The sequence below is a fragment of the Chiloscyllium plagiosum genome, unplaced genomic scaffold (genome assembly GCF_037043375.1).
Source record: "Chiloscyllium plagiosum isolate Xiang-an unplaced genomic scaffold, Cpla_swu_hap1 HiC_scaffold_42, whole genome shotgun sequence".
Taxonomy (NCBI): domain Eukaryota; kingdom Metazoa; phylum Chordata; class Chondrichthyes; order Orectolobiformes; family Hemiscylliidae; genus Chiloscyllium; species Chiloscyllium plagiosum.
The window spans coordinates 93,515,988-93,533,058 of record NW_028270180.1 but is presented as its reverse complement, the minus strand read 5'-3'; positions in this window follow the sequence as shown (position 1 = coordinate 93,533,058).

Here is a 17,071-nt window from a genome sequence, read left to right as displayed (position 1 = left end):
ATGCTTGTATTTAAACAGTGGAATTTGGGAGTTCTCTGTCACTCAGATTTTAACAGTTTATGATGCAAATTGAGCTTTTCTTGGTGTTTAGCTTAAATTACCAGATGAGCTTCACGCCGTGTCCTAACAGTTGCTGTGTGTGTGTCTGTCTGTCTCCGTGAGGGGCAGGTCCAGCAGTCACTGTGGTGTTTAAAGTGATGCAATACTACCCTCTGTTGGCCTCCCCATGCCACTGCACGGGCAATGGCAGAGTGCGAAAACCAACAGGGATTCATTCAGAGAGGGAGAAGGAGAGGTCAGCTGCTCCCAGCACCATCCAAACGGATGTCTTATCCTTGTACTGATCTAAATGTCCCTTTAACGTTGTAACTGTCACTGCTTTCATCACTTCCTCTGGAAGTTCATTCTGCACCCAATCCAGCTTCTGTATAAAATAATTACCTCTCATCACTTTTGTAAATCATTTTTCCTCGCATCTTAAAATGTCACTCAGTTTTGAATTCCCAACTCGAGGGAAAAGACATCAGCCCTTCAGCTCATGATTTTATAAACCTCTGTAATGTTACCCGTTAATCTCATACTCTCCAATGAAAAAAAGTCCCAGCCTATCCAGCCTCTCCTTATAGCTCACTCCCTCTATTCCCAGCAACATCCAGGTTAATCTCTTCTGAACCCTCTCCTGCTTAATAATATCAAGGTCAATAATATCAAAGTGAATAGTCAAGGTGTTTTCGAAGGGTACGGGAAGTCCAAAACTAGAGGACATAGGTTTAAGGTAAGAGGTGAAAATTTTAACAGTGACATAAGGGGCATCGTTTTCACCCAGAGGATGGTGCGTCTGTGGAATGAGCGAGCAGGATGACCAGATTGGACACAGTATTCCAGAAGTATTCACCAATGTCCTATACGACCACAACATGACGTCCCAATTCCGATACTCAAAAGTCTGACCAATGAAGACAAGAGTGCTATACACCTTCTGAACCACACTATTTATATGAGATGCAAATTTTAAAGAATTATACCTGACGGTAAAGGTCTCTTTTCTACGACACCGCCAAAGGCCCTACTTTTAATTGTTTCGGTCCTGCACTTGGTTGATTTACCAAATCCAACACCTCGCATTAATTCAAACTAAACTCCATCTGCTACCCCTCAGCCCAATGAGTGATATTACCACCTACTCACCTTTCCCGTTTAATTTTACAATTCTCTCCCCCTCTCCAGGAAGCCTACACACTTCGGCCTTGAGTTTCACAAATTCCCTGAGCTTGGTTTGCCTTGTGTGGTTAGGGGGAGGAGGGACAGATTGCAGACACAGTCAGTGGGGAGGAGAGCCTGGACAGTAATCAGCGACCTGGTGTCATTTCATAGTTTTAGGAAGAGGATCGTCACACATTAGAGGTGGGTAATAGTGATCGGTTTTTGGGAACAGAAATTATAGCCTTTCTTGGTCTCTGGTGTTCAGTAATAAATATCTATTCGGGACCCATCATTGTGCAGAGTGTGTCTGCATGATGTATGTCCTTAATATTGCAGACTACAGATAATAGCGATTTAATATAGAAATCAAAGCCAAGGAATTAAAGGTGCTGTGGGCGGGACGGTGGCACAGTGGTTAGCACTGCTGCTTTACAGCACCAGAGACCCGGGTTCAATTCCAGCCTCAGGAGACTAACTGTGTGGAGTTAGCACTTTCGCCCCATGTCTGCGTGGGTTTCCTCCAGGTGCTCTGGTTTCCTTCCACAGTCCAAAGATATGCAGGTCAGGTGAATTGGCCATGCTAAATTGCCCGTAATGTTAGATTATGGGTGGGTTGCGGGTAGGTGTGGACTTGTTGGACCAAAGGGCCTGTTTCCACATTGTAATTAAATCTAATGTTCATGGTTTATCTTGATGGTACAGCACATGCACTCAGCATGTTACAGTTGTGACAAATATCTTGCATTTGTTTAACAATGGAAAGTTTTTTGTGTACTACAGCAATATTAAACAAATTTTAATAAATCCACACAGACTGAAAGCTGGTAGTTAAAATGTGACCCAAATTCTGGGCATGGATTAGATTTTGCATCGTGGGTAATGCCCCTACCTCTGAGCCAGAATTCTGGATTTGATTCCAATTGCTGAACATGTGTGATCTTCTCCCTAACTCTAGACCAGACGGTCTGGATTCAAGTCCTACCTGTTGTGGAAGTGTGTCACAGCATGTCAGAACAGGCTGATGAACAAACACAGAGGAGAATAATGTTACAGCTTTGGGCCTATTGCTCTATCTCTGGGCACAAGGTTCTCATTTCAAATCCCACAAAGGTGTTTCATGGTGTGTTTAATGGAGAAGGAAGAGGTATCAGTATTGAATTTCAGAATTTCGGCACAGGGTGACTGAAAGTACAGCCATTCGAGTTGGTTGGAGTCACATTTCGCAGCAGTGGAGATTTTTAAAATCTTAACGGTAATGGATAGGGTGAGCAGTCAGGGTTTTTTTCCCCCAACGTAGGGGCGTCTAAAACTAGAAGTCTTTGGTAAAAAGTGAGAGGGCAAAGATTTTGAAGAGGCCTCAGGGGCACCTTTTCATTCAGAGTGTAGAGCATTATGGAATGAGCTATCAGAGGAAGTGACGGAGATTGGTATAACTACAAAATTTAAAAGACATCTGGATGCTGTCAGATCTGCTGAACGTTTCCAGCAATTTCTGTTTGTGTTAATAATAAGATGCATTCGTTTTAACTCAGGTATTCTGAATATATTAAACATTTTATTTTAAAATCAGGCAGTGACATATGAACACATCTTCAAATCAACTTGGCCCATTTTCTGCTAAGGGTATGGCTCTGTGTATGACAGTAGAAATGCTGCACCTACATGGAACAGAGAATGTGATGGAGACATAGTTCAGACAATGTGCAAGGAGACCTCACATGGTCCAGTTTGGGAGAGGATGACATTACTGTGTGATTCAACTCAGAGAGGGAGAAAATGTAATCCGCCGAAGGAGGAAAGGCCTGTTGAACTCTCTCGCACTCATTGATGCTCATCAGAGCAATGTTAGAAAAAAGAAAATCTCTGTCGTCTTTGCCACTCTTTTTTTTAATAAAATCCTCACAGTGTGAAAACAAGGCCTTTGGCCTCTCCAGACCCATTCTCCCACCCTATATATACCCCTGACAAATGCAGCTAAACTCGAAATCCCTGAACACTATGGATAACTTAACATGACCAATCCACATAACTGACATATCTTTGGACTGCCAGAGGAACCTGGAGCCCCCTTTACAATCCCACGCAGCCATGGGGAGAATGTGCAAAGTGCAATTCACAAGTCCCTGGTATTGTGAGGCAGCAGTACTAACCACTGAGCCACCTTCATGCAGGACTCCTGACCAGAAATTGTTGGAATCTCCTGACTGCCTAAAAAAGGGGATTCAGTCAAATCGAACTCTTCCAGAAAAAAATCCCATCACAAGTACTTTGTGTGAGCAGAATCACCTGAGAAGAAGAATAACGTTTTGGACATTTTCTCAACTTTTCGTTTTGTCAAGAATTATACTAATATCTGGACAAAGTTCTTTATGTTGTGTGTGTGTGTGTGTGTGTGTGTGTGTGTGTGTGTGTGTGTGTGTGTGTGTGTGTGTGTGTGTGTGTGTGTGTGTGTGTGTGTGTGTGTGTGTGTGTGTGTGTGTGTGTGTGTGTGTGTGTGTGTGTGTGTGTGTGTGTGTGTGTGTGTGTGTGTGTTTTTAGAAAGAGAAACATCGATTATATATTTGCAATATCCAAATTGTTTGCCACTCATCATTTCATCAGATTTTGACTAACATTGCTCTGGATCATAAACTTCTTGTTTTTAACAGATTAAAAAGAACCAGCCTGACTTGTTCCTAAAACTTACCCTGACCCAATCTGAGACCTATACCGTTGGCCATATCATCAACCTGGTTACATTTAACATTTATAGTGAGCTGTCGAGGAGTAGAATTTGAAAAGGAAACAGTGACCCAAAAAGTTGGAGAACTCATAACAGGTGAGCCTGACTTCTGTCATGCTTCACAGGATTTAAGTACATTTGGGAAAGCAAGGGCTGATCAGAGGTAGGCAACATGGCTTTTTGCATGGGCAATCATGGGTCATTAATTTGATTGAGTTTTATGAAGTGGTGACAAAGAAGATTGTTGAAGACAGTTTGACAGACGTTGTCTGTATGGATTTCAGCAAGGTGTTCATAACATTCCGATTTGTAGACAGATTAGTAAGGTTCGGTCACATGGGATACAGCGGAAGCTGGTCGGTTGGATTCAAAGTTGGCTTGAAGGGCGAGGGTTGTTTTTCCGACTGGAAGCTTGTGACCAGCAGTGTGCTGCGAGACTCAGTACTACCTTCACTGAATTGCGACATTTATATAAAGTATTTGGATATGAATATCGGAGGCATTGTTAATAAGTTTACAGATGAGGGTGGTGTAGTGAATTATGTCAGAGTACAACAAGACCACAATTACACGGGCCAAAGGGGCAAGGAGTGACAGATTAAGTTTAATTTAGATAAATATGAGGTCTTGCATTTTGGGAAGACAAATGGGGGCAGGAATTATATGCTTAATAGTAAGGTCTGGGGAGTGTTCCGGAACAAACGGACCTAGGGCTGTGGGGGCATAGTTCCTTGAAAGTGGAGTCGCAGGTAGAGAGTGTGGTGCAGAACCCATTTGGCACATTTGCCTTCAGCAGTCAGAGCATTGAGTATAGGAGTTGGGGTGGCATGTTGCATCTGTACAGGATGTTGGCGACGCCACTTTAAGGATACTGCATACAATTGAGTTGGCAGCAGAAAAGATTGACAGGGATGTTCCAGGACTGGAAGGTTTCAGGTTTATGGAGAGGCTGAATAAATTGAGATGTCTCTCCCTGGAGTGTCACTGGCTGCCGGGTGACATTGTAGAGGTTTACAAAATCATCAGGGGCACGGATATTCTGAATATCCACGGTCTGTTTTGCAGGATAGGGGAGTCGAAATCAAAATGACATAGGTTGAAGGCAAGAGGAATGATTTAGAGGAGACCTGAGGGGAAAATGTTTCACACAGAGAGTGGTGTGTGTACAGAAAGTGCTGTTAGAGGAAGTGGTGAAGGCGGTTACAATCGCACATTTTAAATGTATCTGAAAGAGGAGGGATATTGACCAATGCTGGCAAATGGGACTAGATCAGATTTGGTTCTCTGGTCCGAGTGGATAGATTGGACGAACTGGTCTGTTTTCATGCATGACTCTCCGATTCTATACGAGGGATGAGGAGGAATTCTGAAAGGACATTTGGAGAGGGAATTCTCTTCACTGGAAGTTTATCATGCCTCGATGTTTGCATTGATTGAAAGCTGAGTTTGTTAAATGTTGACAGAGAAGTGAGTCACGGATAATGGGATACAGACAGGAAAGTGGGGATGAGACCCCAACCTGATCAGCCACAATCTTAGTGCCTGGTGGAGAAGGGTCAAAATGTCTAATGACCCACTGCTGTTCCTCGGTCCCATATTTCTGTGTTCCATTCAGCCCCTCATACCTGCTAGACAGGAACAGTTGGAGGCTACTTACTGCTATAACCTGGTGCACAGAAACAGAGGAGACCATTCAGCCCCTCAATTCTGTCACATAGGTTTGGGGTAGTTTGGGAAACGTAATTGGAAAAACACAGACTGAGTATGAAAGATGCCCCTGCTTTCTCTTTACTGAGCTCCACCTCTCTGCAACTTTTGTTCCATTTGTTGGTCATGGTATAGACCCAGATTCACTGTGAATACAGCCCCCATACCTCTCCCAGAGACGGCTCACAAAATTCTCTGGTCTCCCTGGCTGCAACATTCAATAACAGATTTTCGAGGAAAATAACACCCTTTAACTTTGCAATAACAGAATGGGAAAATATCAGAAACAGGAGCAGGTCGTTCACCCGCCCAAGCCTGCCTTGCCCTTCACTAAGATCATGACTGATCTGCTCTTGGTCTCTAATCCTCATTCATATCCAATTTTTCACAGTCCTCAACTCTCTGATAGGTCAAAAGCCATTTTCTTCATCTTTAAGTATTTAGCTCCCTTACCACTGTGGAAAAGAGAATTGATAACATTCAGAACTCTCTGTTCTACCTGTTGCTACGAATAAAAGAGGTGAACACAAGATCTCAGAAAAGAATGACGGGCCCTGATATCAAAGCAGTGTTTGACTGAGGAAGCCATCAAGGAGCGAAACATCTTGATTTATTTGGGAATCAGTATAACTCCCTACTGGTTGGAGTCAATCATAGGAAAACGAAGATATTTGTGGTGTGTGGATGTTCATCATCTCAATCCCGGAACGTCTCTACAGGAAATCCTCAGGGTAGCTTCCTCAGCACAAACTTTAGCAGCTTCAGTAATGTCTTTCCTCAAAACAAAATCAGAAGTTGGGATATTTGTTGAAGATTACACAATATTCAGAACAACGTGTCACCCCTCAGCTCCTGAACCAGAGTGTGTCCATGTGCCGCAAGACCTGGACGATATTCAACCTTGTGCTGTTAAAGTGTTTGTAGCATTCATGTAACATTACTGCGAGATGTTGCTTAATTTCACAGGGGAAGGAGGACCTCATTCAGCACCTCAAGTTCACTTCACAGGACAAGAAGGAAGCCATTAAACCCATTGAAACTACCGAACAAGAAGAGGAATGGCCCATTCAGACTCTGCTGGCAATTACACAGGAAGACAAGGAATCCAGTTTTACGGACCAGGCCAGAGCCCCTTCAATATATTTTAAGGTACTCGCTTAAATCCAACAGTTTGTTACTCTAAAGGCAAATGTAGCATAACTGTTTCAGATGCAATGTGATTGGTGAAACTACTCAATGTTAAGCACAACACAGTTTATTTGAATACTGTCATTAAAATACAACCAATGAAAGAGGAAATTAGAATAACTTAAGAGGATTGAAAAACTTAACAGAATAATAGAACATTTTACTAACTAACTGTACTGATATAGTAAGATCCCGTTAAAACAACCACTTGGCAAAAAGGCAATTTCAGAAGCAAATTTAAACATACATTCTCCAGGAGAATTGTTTTTAAAATTCCAGACAAATTCAGAGAGAGCAGCAGCCACAAGACATTCACTGGATCTTCCAACTCGGTTGAGACCCCAATAGCCTTTGATATTACTGAGAAAACAAAACTTAGAAATTCTAATCTGTGAGAGCTGGTCACACTCATTCAGGCTGCATTAAAATAAACCCAACATTTACAAAGTTGTTTACTTTCGTGTCGTAACTAGCCAGCTTGGTTTCTATTGTTCAAATTGTCTCTTAAAATAAATCAGGAGAAAATAACAAGTTACAGCATCATCACACACGTCAACACATCGAGCTGTTCGACAGGAACCAGGGTTAACCCAATCAGGCTCTTCAACTTGTGCAATCAGACGAGGAAGAAGCCATTCACTAATTTGGGTCACTTACACAGAAATAGAAGGAGTCAATTTAGCCTCTCGAGTCACTTACACAGAGACAGAAGGAGGTCGTTGATATTCCAACTTGACAAGCAAATGGAGCAGACTGTAAGACAGATTGCACCATGGTGTTCCTTGTGCCTCCATTGCTCTTGGTACACACGTGGAACTTTAACGTGGTGTTCTAGCATTGAGGAGAAGGCAAATGTTATGTGTGAAATATCAAGGAGGCACCTTCCATCTCCGAGAAGGCAGCCTGGAATTCTCTATAGAGGGCAGAAGCTGGTGAGAATGGCTTACTGTGTCAGAAGGAAGGTGTTGTGGCTGCTGTCAGGGATTGTGAACAACATAGTGTTCAATACACGGTCACACCGTCTTCACCTTAATCTGGGGAGAGCTTCTTGAGGCATATGAATTATTCGGAATGCCCAAATAGAATGATGAATGGACTGTCCAACATCAACTAATGCTGGTCTTGCTTATTTGGTCTTGTCTCGTGCACGTCTTGCGCAGAGTAATCTGGATGCATTGCTCTATCTGTTTATTTTCACCTTTGATCTGTACGCCTTTGCTTACTATAATCTGCCTGTATCGATCATAAACAAACCTTTTCACTGCACTGAGGTATACGTGACAATTAATCATATCAATCAATCCTGCGTGAAATATGGAATGTATCACCCCATTAATGTCTCTCTTGGAAATAAGTGATCATCGCTAACCTTCAAGTTTCAACGCAAACATCCCTTCGTCTCTCACTGCTCTACTGACTAAACACTCAGTTTCTTCACTCTCTCCTCATGGTAACATCATCTGTGACTATGGTAAGGGCGCCATTCCTTACAAAGGAGATCAAACCTGTGCACAATGCAACAAATATTCTGTCATCAAGGCTCTACAATTACAGATAACTGGCTTTACTTCGGTACTTCAATATTCTTACAACATCATTTTATGCCCTCGTAACTTAGTTAGAGTTTGATTAAAACAAGAGAGTGTGTTGCTGGGAAAGCACAGCAGGTCAGACAGCATCCGAGGAGCAGGAGAATCGATGTTTCGGGCAGAAGCCCTTCATCAGGGTTGATTAGGAGTACTCAGAATGGCGTTGTGAGTGGGAGATCATGCCCTGCAAATTTGTTAACATTCCTTCAAAACGTGACCAGGAAAGTTGACGAGGACAGGGTGGTAGACGTAATTGATCCAGATTTTAGTGAGGCCTGTGATAAGGTTCAACATGGTCAGCTGCTTTGGAAGTTACATCGCATGGAATCCAGGACGAGCTGGCAAATTGTATACACAATCGGTTTGATGGTAGCAAGCAGAGTGTAATGGTGGAAAGATGCTTGTTGGACTGGAGGCCTGTGACGAGTAGAGTGCCTCAGGGCTCAGTGCTGGTCGTATTGCTGTTTGTTATCTATATCAATGATTTGGATGAGAATGTATAAGGCACGATTAGTAAGTTTGCAAATGACACTAAAATAGGTGGTATCGTGGACAGTGAGAAAGGTTATTAGAAATTGCAGTAGGACCTTGATCAGCCCTTGATGGGCTGAGTAATGGCAAATGGAGTTTAATATAGGTATGTGTGAGATCTTGAATTTTAGAACATCAAATCATGGCCTCAAGGACTGACGTGGAACAGAAGATGCATGGTTATCTGAAAGTGGAGTCACAGGTAGACAGTAGACGGAAGGCTTTTGGCACACTGGCCTTCATCAGTCAGGGCTTTGCATATAGAAATTGGGAAGTTATGTTCTGGTTGTACAAGTCTTTGGCGAGGCCGTACTTGCAGAATTTTGTTCAGTTTTGGTCACCTTGTTATCGGAAGGATGCTGTTAAACTGGAAAGAGTGCAGAAGGGATTTGCAAGGATGTTGCCAGGACTCAATGGTCTTTGATATATGGAGAGTTTGGACAAGCTAGGACATTTTCGTGTGAGCAGAGGAGACTGAGCGGGGTCTTAGAGAAGTGTATCAGATCATAACAGGCATGGATAGGGTGAATGCACTCATTCTTTTTCCATGGCTTGGAGAATCGAGGACTAGAGGGGAAGGAATAAAAGACAACCTGAGGGGCAAGTTGTTTTTTTTACACAGAGGGTGATACGCATATAGAATGAGCTAACAGCGGAAGTCGTTGAGGTGAGTACATTATCAACATTTAAAGGGAATTCAGATGAATATTTGGACAGGGAAGGAGGAGAAGGGCATGCACCAAGTTCAGGGAAACAGGGTTAGTGTGGATGGACATTTACGATGAGGAGTCGAACCCCTCTGTAAATAAAACCAAACACCCAGAAAGTCTCGCCTCACCTCGGAATCTGTCAAAATATGAGTGACAGAGATTCCTAAATTCCATTATTTAAAGAAAATTAAGAATTTATTTTCTTAAATCTAACGTTGAATACGAAACAACAACTGTTCATAAAATTCAAGCCCCTTTTTAAACAACTTACTATCTGATTACACTTCTATAAAAATATTCTGTTCCACTTATTGAACATTACATTAACATAATCTCAAGACCACACAGTCTCTGTCTTCTCCGCTGTCTTCAATCATCCATCTGCTGATTTCTCTGTGTTGTTTTTCCTTTTGTATTAACTTTTCTTATTATTATATGATTTAATTGAGTACCGTAACTGCAAAGACATGAGGGAGGAGCTGGCCAGAGTTAATAGGAACGGGAGCCGAGCAGGGAAGGCATGGTACATCAATGGCAACAGTTTCTGGGGATAATTCGGAGGCACATCAGAAATTCATCCCAAAGAAGAAGAAACGTACACGGGAATGGACAAGGCAGCCATGAGTGATAGAAGTCAGAGACAGCATCAAACCAAAAGAGAAAGCATACAATGTAGTGAAGATTATTGAGAATCCGAAGGATAGACAGACCTTTAATCACCAGCAGAGGATAACTACTAAAAGCAATAAGGAGGCGAAGATGAAATAGGATGGTAAACTTGTAACTTATATAACAGAAGAGTGCAAGAGGTTTTTAGATACGTAACAGTGAAGGGAGGGAGGGAAGAGCAAACATTAGACTGCTAGAAAATGAGGCTGTGATAGTTTGTGGGAAAGAAAGAAATAACAGAGGAGTTGAATAGATACTTTTCATCAGTCGTCAAAGTGGAAGACACCAGCAGCCTATCAGAACTTCAAGAGAGTCAGGGGGCTGAGGTAATCGTAGTGACCACCACTAAGGAGTAGGTGCTGGGGAAGCTGAAAGCTCTGAAGATGGATAAATCACCCAGGCAAGATGGACCGCACCTCATTCTTCTAAGGAGATAGCGGAGGTCGTTTCAGAGGCCCTGTTGGTGATATTTCAGGAGTTTTTCAGTAATCACTGGAGTCAGGGAGGGTCCAAGAGGACTGGCATATATAACCCCTGTTTAAGGAGAGAGGGATGCGGAAGACAGGAAATTACAGGTGGCCAGGCAAGTTGAAATTATTGTTAAGAAGGCTTAGTGGATCCTTGGGTTTGTGATTAGTTGTATAGAGTATAAAAAAAACATGGAAAGCACAGAGTTCTGTGTTTAATCTATGGCATTACAAGGGTTGGATTTACAAACACTATTGCAAAGAGCAGACTTGCAAGTACGTTTGAAATAAAGCAAATTAGTTCGAAACAGACAGGAGCATATGTGACAAACAGACTTTTATCTAGACCCTGTTGTTAAGATGTGAGGAACAGCTTGTGACTTAACAGACAGAAAAAAACAGTCAAAAAAGCACGACTAAAGCTGTTGCTGCTGGGGTCCCAATGATGTAGTCTATTTCGCCAGATATTTGGAAAGATGGCTGACACATTCCTCATTCCTGAGCAACCCAACATATACCTTCCAGATGAAGCAGCATTTCTCTTGGACTCTTTAAATCCAGTCTCCTGTCATTGCTGCTCACAATGGTGTCTCCCTTACATTGGGAAGACCAAACAGAGATTGCACTGAGGAACACTCTCACTCTGCCTGTAGGAATAACCCTGACCTTCTCATTGCTTCCCATTCCAATAACCTACTTTGCTGGCATCTTAACTTTTCGTTCTGGGCTACTGCAATGTTCGAAGGAAGGACAACCTAAGATTGAGTAACACCTCACTTTACATTTTGGTGCGTTATAGCCTGTAGGTGTTAATATTTAATTCCATAACTTCACAACCCAACCCTATTATGACTGTTAAAAAATTTGCATGCATTCTTCCTTCAAGTCTACCTGTGACCGTGTCTTGTTTTTATTGCACTCAATAGAGAGAACCCATTTCTACCATTCGCACATGAATTTACAACTTTTTAAAATCTATTTCTCTTACACCGTCATTAAAGGCATACTTACCTTTTGCACTGCATCTCCACATCCTTTGATTTCCGTCACCTCAACATTCACCTCTGCAGGGGATGGAAAAGCTCATTTCAAATCTTTATAGTTGTGAAGAAATGGCACCCTTGACTGGTAAGGTTAACTCTGTTTCTCTGTCTTCGCAGATGCTGCCAGACTTGCTGAGTTTCTCCAGAAACGAGTAGGCACTTCAAATTTTCAATAAAAGAAGAACTATGGATAATTGAAATCTGACACAAAAACAAAAGTTGATGAAGAAACTAGAAACTTTGACGGGTCACTGAACGTAAAAATAAATCTGCATTGACTCCAGAGTTGCTGCCAGACCTTCTTAGTTTCTTCAGAATTTCTGTTTGTGAATAAGTTCCACAGGCGTGTATCAAAGCTGCTCAAACGCCATGTCCAACACAGAGCGCCACACAGCGGGAAATTAATGATAACGCAAGCTTCACAAATGCATTGGCTCTGAAACTACATTTGGCTGGAATCACTGACACTACAGAGCTCTTAGATATGTTCAGGGAGAGAAACAGAGGGAAACACATTCACTTCAAGCACAGAGGATGGCACAACTGGAAAGAAAAAAATATTCAGATGAATTGGTTTAAGGGCTTTTGAGGGGTGTGACGAATTGCAGCTGTGATACCATGGAGAGACCCTCAGCAGAATGAGAACATTAAAATGGAAGTGTTACCGCATCAGAAACCAGAGTAGGTCAATGGGTACAGGGCTGATGGGTGAATAGGTCTCGGTGTGAATTCGGAGCCGGCAACAGAATTGCATTGCAGATTTTGAAGTTAAAACAGGACATTCGTGTGACGCTGCAGACCATAGCAGCAGAAGAAGCTGAATTGCATGCAACCACAATCTGTAGTTAATGCCCGAGATAATCCCTCAGTCTGCCATTTCCATGAAGCCGATATATGTTTCTGTAACAGTGTGGGTAAATATGACAGGGTCGGAACCATGTGTACCTGAACCTTATGATAACCCGTTAAAGCAACCACACTTGACTGGTTACATTCTAAAGAGTAGAACTAACATCTGACCAAGAGGGCCAAATGACCTTCACACCGAGAGATCACATCAAAGCTCTGTAACCCTGCCACATCCAGTTATAAATAGTAATGGATAATTAAGCAATTCACTGGAAGAAGGGTTCGCCAAATATTGGCTTCTTAAATAACAGAACAGCCTTGTACATCATTTTAAAAGACACATGTGGCGTATCTCCACCATCCTCAGCCAGAAGCGCTGAGTCTATGACCTACCACACCCTTCTCATGATCCCCACAGAATCACCGATGTCAGACTTCAACCAATTCGATTGGCTGCACGTGACATGAAGGAACAGCTGAACACAGTAAATACGACAAAGGCAATAGGCCCCAACACCATTCCTGTAATAGGGCTGAAGACTTGTGCTGCACAACAAGCCGTGTCCTGGGGAAACTGTTTCATTCCAGTTTCAAATCTGACATCTTCCTGGCAATGTGGAAAATTACTCAGTCCAGTCCACTAAGGCGCGAATAATTATAATCTCACCAATTACCACCCCCTCAGCCCCATGACGACAGTCAAATTGGTGGGAGCTCTTTTTGACAGAGGTGTCAAGCAGCAAACAAATAACCTGCTCAGTGTGGTTTCCGATAGATCCCCATGTGGAGATGGTGCTGTTGTGGAAAAGTCACTGGATTACTAATCCAGACCAGGCTACTGCACTGGCAGCTGGTGGAAGTTAAACACAATTAATAAAATATCGAGATGTAAAATCTGCTGTTTGTAATAGTGACCTTGAAGTCAATGGCGATTGTAAACATCTGTTGCCTTCCTCAATGGACTTTCAGGAAGTAAATTTCCCGTGCTTTCCTGGTCTGGCCTAAAAGTAACTCCAGACGCACAGACATGTGATAAGCTCTTCAATGGTCTCTGAAACAGCCAAGCAAGGCATTTAATTCTGTCAAACTACACTGAGGTCTTAAAGGATAAAACCGATCAGAACACCCAGCCACAGCCTCGGTATCGGAAAAGGGAACGGAAAACACAGCTCTGTTGACCCTGCAGAGACCTCCTTCCTAACATCTGAGATCTTGTGACAATATTTGCAGAGTTTCCTCCAGACTGCACTGAAACATCGGGAAAGGAGTAGTCATACAACACATTGAGCCCTCCCACATTCTCGTTCATGGAGAAAATCTCCTCAATGCACTTTTCCGACACAATGTACACATCCCTTAATGCGATGAACCACAGGAAAAATATAAAATAGGAACTGCTGTAGTTTCCTCGGTCCATACAGCTTTCTAACCCATCCATTATAATGATGAATGATCCTGTGTCTCCACAGCATCTCCTGCCCTTTTCATTCTTTTAGTAGCTAGAAATCCTCATTTTGTTTTCAGTGCCTTTGCTTCCACAGCCTTATGTGGGAGAGAATTCCCCAGGTACCCCAGTTTCTGAGTGCAGACATTTATTCTCATCTCAATGCAATGTGACCCGCCTGTACCTAATACTGGGGCGACTTGTTTTAGAAGTCCCAGCCAGGGGAATTATCATTCTGCTTCCCATCTGTCTCACCCTGTCAGAATTTTAGATATTTCACTGAGATCTCCACATATTTTCCAAAACCCCATGGAATACAGGCCCAGTCTCCAAACTCTGCTCCCACAACAAGCCTGTCATTCCAGTGATCAGTCTGGTTATCCTTCGCTACTCTCCCTCAATGTCAGGGTTGTCCTTTATTAGGTAAGGAGACCAAAACTGCACACAATATTGCACCATGTTCGAGATGGGGTCTCACCAAGGCCCTGTACAGCTGCAGTAAGGCACCCTTACTCCTGGACTCAAATCCCCTTGAAATGAAAGTCAACACACCATTTATCTTTTGACCTGCTTTATTTTCCTGCAATATTACTTTCAGTGACTGGTGTACAGAGAGACCAGATGCTTTTCAATGTTACAGCTACTCGGGTGGTGGGTCTGTGTATACTGGTCAGCGTGCCAATGTCAATCCCAGTATTGACTTCTGGATTCAGAACTCACTGCCCTGCATGGGCCTCGGAGGGCTGCGCAGAAGGAAACAACAAAAGGGAGCACAATTCCCTTTTTTAGATCATTATGTTTCAACTAATCCCTTTTCAATTGGAAGGCTGCCAAACTATTGCTCCCACCAAAGGGCATAGCTTCACCTCTACTCAGTTTGGTCTCCATCTGCCACATATGTGCCCATTCACCCCATTGTGTCAGTCAACTTGGAGACTTTTTACAATCTCCTCACCCATTTACAATCCCACATGCTTTAGCGCTGTCAGCAGGTTGGGATATATTGTATTTAACTTCCTCAACCGAATGTTTAATTTGATCAGCTGGGGCCCAAGCGCCGCTCCCTGCGATACCTCAGCAATCATCCTCTGTTAAAAAAGTGTTTTTTTCAATTTATATATTTTTTGGATCTGGGTGTCACCAGCATTTATTGCCTGTCCCTAGTTGCCATTGAGAAGGTGGTGCTGAGCTGCCTTGTTGAACCGCTGCAGTCGTGAGTTGGGAAGATGGTGTCTGAGAAGCTTTGGTGTATCTTTTCAGCGCAGCTTGTCGATAGTGCACTCTGCTGATGCTGAGCGTTGATTGTGCAACATTGTGGATGAAGTGACAGTCAAACTGGCTGCTTTGTCCTGGATGGTGTCACGCTTCTTGAGTGTTGTTGGGGATGCACTCATCTAGGCAAATGGGGAGTATTCAATCACACTTCTGACTTATGCATTGCAGATAATGAACAGACATTTCGAAGTGAGGAGGTGAGTTACTCGCCGCAGTGTTCCTAGCTTCTGACCTGCTTTTGTGTTTATGTGGCAAGTCCAGTGAGTTTCTGAGCAATGATTACCCCCCAGGAATTTGATATTGGGGGATTGATAATGGTACTACCACCATTGAATGTCAAGGAACAGTGGTTAGATTGTATTTTAGTGGTAATGTTCACGGTCTGGCATTTGTGTTGCCTGAATATTACTTGCCACTTGTCAGCCTGGATACTGTCCAGATCTTGTCGCATTTGGACTCTTCAGTATCTGAGGAGCCAGAAACGTTGCTGAACATTGTGCAATCATTGACGAACATTCCCACTTCTGACCTTTTAATAGAGGGAAAGTCATTGATGGAGCAGCCCTAAAGATGTTTGGGCCTCGGCCACTGCCCGAGGGACACCTACAGACTTGTCCTGGAGCTGAGTTGACTGATCTTTATCAACCATGACCATCTTCCTACGTGTCAGGTATGATTCTAATCAGCGGGGAGTTTGCCCTGGATACACATTGATTCCCGTTTTGCTAACACTCCTTGATGCCACACTTGGTCGAAGGCAGCCCTGTTTTAAAGTGCTGCCACTCTTACCCCACCTCTGCAATTCAGCTCTTTTGTCCATGTTTGAACCAAGGTAATGAGGTCAGGAGCTGAGTGACCCTGGGGCAGCCCAGCCTGGGCGTCACTGAGCAGGTTGTTGCTGAGCAGGTGCTTCTTGAAAGCACTGACACCTTCCCTCACTTTACGGATGATCGAGAGGAGACTGATGGGTTGGTAATTGGCTGGATTGCATGTGTTCTGCTTTTTATGTATCGGAGATACTTGGGAATTTTTCATGTAATCTGGGAATTGTCGTTGTTGTAACGGTATTGGAACAGCTTGGCTCGGGCAGTGACAAGTTCTGGAGCACATGTTTTCAGTACTATTGCCAGACTGATGTCAGCATGTGTCCCGTTTGGAGTATGCAGTATCTCCAACCGTTTCTGGATATCACGTGGACTGAATCGAATTGGTTGATGGCTGGTAAGTGAATTGCTGAGGACCACTGGAGGGGGCTGTGATGGATCATCCACTCAGCATTTCTGACTAAAGATTGTTGCGAATGCATCATCCTTATCTTATGCACTGAAGTGCTGGGCTTTTCCATCGTTAAGGATGGGGATATTTGAAGAATCTCTTCCTCCAGTGAATTGTTTAATTTTCCCCACCGTTTCTCGACTAGATGTGGAAGGACTGCAAAGCTTAGATCTGATCTGTTGCTTGTGGGATCACTGTCTATCACTTACTGCTTATGCTGTTTGGTGCACAAGTAGTCCTGTTTCGTGGCTTCGCCAGGCTGACACCTCACTTTCAGGTATTCCCAGTGCTGCTCCTCTCATCCTGCACACTCCATTGAACCAAGGTTGATTCACGGGTTTGATGGCAACTGGTGTGAGGGGGATATGCCAGGCCATGAAGTTGTGCGGGAGTACAATT